The 2,899-nt window shown below is 40.4% G+C and overlaps 1 pseudogene; it reads left to right on the top strand.

Moving 5' to 3' along the window:
* Positions 1 to 1,004: 1,004 nt before the first annotated feature.
* Positions 1,005 to 1,083, top strand: LOC144708111 (small nucleolar RNA R71; annotated as a pseudogene).
* Positions 1,084 to 2,899: the final 1,816 nt, after the last annotated feature.

Genomic DNA, 2,899 nt, shown 5'->3' on the forward strand with positions numbered 1-2,899 from the left:
GCCCACTCGTGGAAGGTAGAAGTTCCTCCGCGTAAGGAAGATCCTCTCCTTCTTCCTCCCTTGGCTCATTTCTCTTTCTATAATTTTCTACAGAATTCTGATAAGGATCCTGAAGTTCCTTTCCATTTCTCAACTTTGAGATTGCCAGAACTTCAGGATCTTCTTCATTCATCTCATCATGAATGGAGTGCTGTACATGATGTAAGTTGCATGGATTTATCATAGGTTTTGTAGGAAATCTATGAGATGTGCAAGGAGGTTCTGTAGGTGTACCTTGGTGCTCAGAAGATCCAGGCCTGAAGCTCTCCAGCAGCTTCCTCATTTGCTCCTGGGATTCCAGCATCTGCTTTGTCTGGAATTCCATCATTACTTGCATCCGCATCTCCATCTCCGCCCGCAACTTCTGATTTTGCTTCTCTATCATGTCTGACATGACAGGGGTTATTGTAGAGAAATCAGGTTGGGTCTGAGATGGGACCTGATATTGCTGTTGAGGCCTAGACTGCTGAGGTTGAGCTGCAGGCTTGCTCCCTTGGTGGAAGCTCTCTCCGTTTTGATAGTTCGTCTTTCTCTGTCCTGCCCATGGCTGTTGTTGGTTGAAAGCTTTCACCTCTTCTTCCATGGCTTGGTAGGCCCCATCTTCATGATCTCTGCTGAAACAGAGAGAGCAGATTTTAGCTTTAACAATGGGCGGGTTACCTAGAAAGACGTTCTTCAAGGTGGAGGTGAGCTCCTCCAATTTCTGGTTGGTTTCCCTTAGGCCTGCTTGCAGCTCTCCCTCCTTAGCATTGACCTGCAGAATTCCTGCCCTCTTGGGCTGCAGGTTTCTCCCATTTTGGTTCGCTCCAATCTCCTGCAGATCAGTTTCTGCAACTCTCTCCAAAATATCAAACACTTCGTCTTCATATGCAGTATAAAATGTTCCCCCGGAGGCTAAGTTAACCTTATTTTTCATGAAATCTGATAAATATTCAAAGAAAATCTGGGCTAACTGACAGTGTTCAATTCCATGATGAGGGCATTTCCTCAGCAAGTCATTGAACCTCTCCCATGATTCACTAAAAGCCTCACCTTCATGGGGATGGAAATTGTGGATTTCTCTTCGATAGAAATTTGTTTTAGAGAGAGGGTAAAATTTCTGCAGAAATTTTCCTTGCATCTCTTCCCAAGAGTTGAAAGTGATTCCCAAATTACGGTACCAAGAAAATGCTTTATCTTTTAACGTCAATGGAAAATATTTCATTTTAAGCATTTCTGTAGATAATCCTGGAACATTTTGAGATGAGCATCTAATGTGGAAATTATCAAGGAATTCTAGAGGGTTTTGAGCAGGTAATCCATTAAATTCAGGTAGAGAGTGTATCAACGCATTGTCATACCTGAACATGATACCCTCACCTATGTTCAGGTTCACATCCGTTTGCCGTAGGCTTCCGGAGGGTGTTGACCTGTCCAGCATAGTTCTCCTTCTCTCCTGCTGGTGGTGTCCTTCTTCTGCCATGGTTTCCTACTGATTTTCAGGTTCTAAGACTGTAGATTCTGGAGTTGCGTCTCTCTCAACGTTCTCTGCAGACTTCTCACCGGCCTTTGAACGTGTCACTACCATAGAACTTCAGCAGAAAGTTAGAAAGACATTAAGCAGAGGATTTTCAAGTCCTGCAGCTTTAGGAGAATGAACAGACAATAACTGAAAAGATAGAAAACAAAATACTACTGTAATACCGTGCTCCCTGGCAACGGCGCCAGTTGATAAGCTCAAATTTTGGGTGTTTTTACTGGTTATTTATCAGTTGGTTGTGTGAGGATTGAGCTTATGCAACACAATTTATAACCTCACAGCCTTAAGGCGAGTAAGGGTCGATCCGCAGGGAGCAAGGAAAATAATATTAGTTCTTTTCAGTTTTCTTTAAATTATCAGTTTTGAACATTCAATTTTAACAGTCAAAGAAAGAATCTTCAGTAAAGTTCTTTTTCCCTCAGAAAAGATGTGTGGAATAATCCTCTTAGGAATAGCAAATTACTACTCAGGGTTAAACCTCAAGATTGAGCACTTAATTTAAGAAAGGCCTTTATCCACAGACCTATTCCTATGGATTTGGCAAGATATCAAACACCTGGTAGGCGCACCTACGGTCACCTCTGCCCGCAGCTTGGCAGCCTGCAGAGGTGATTGCCGGTGTGCCTGTAGGTTGCGCGAGCACGCTGGTGTGCTCCATCAGTAATAATATGTGATTATAATGACAATTCATCTATGAGGTGTGAAGTAGAAGTGGGATAGAAGAGATATGAAGATCCAGTATGTTTTTCTCAAATTTTCCTCTTTAAGATCTGACTAGTATCATCTATTTGCAATGAACTTAAATATGATTTTATTTCCTTTTATGAACTGATTAAACCCTCCATACATTTCTTATATTCACCACAGTGAAATTGGTCATACCAAGAAACCCCGTTGAAGTGTTATCAACATAGCCTTCTTCAAGGCCTCCATGGTATACTTGCATGGAACACCAGTTGGGATTAAAGCAAGGCCCATACCAGTCAATTCAATCTCCAAGTAAATGTTTGATACACGGAACTAGGCAATTTAATGTTATGGGTCAACAAATAAATAAAGTCAAATCAGTGAGAAGTCAAAAGAAACACCATAAATAAAACCATAATGCATAAGTTTTTAAACAAAGGCAATAGTTTTTATGACATTAAATGAATATCATTTAACTCTTTCAAAATAATAAATGGTATTAAATTATACCACTATATGTGTAGAGGAATATGTAGTTATTTCTTGAAGTTAATATTTGAGGTTTTATATCTTGATATTTAGGACTCACTTAAATATTGTTGTTTTGAGCTCAGAAATGTGAACGAAGCTTCTAAGTTCCTAACTTTTGGAACC

The sequence above is a fragment of the Wolffia australiana genome, chromosome 9, assembly GCF_029677425.1.
Source record: "Wolffia australiana isolate 7733 chromosome 9, ASM2967742v1".
Lineage (NCBI taxonomy): Eukaryota > Viridiplantae > Streptophyta > Magnoliopsida > Alismatales > Araceae > Wolffia > Wolffia australiana.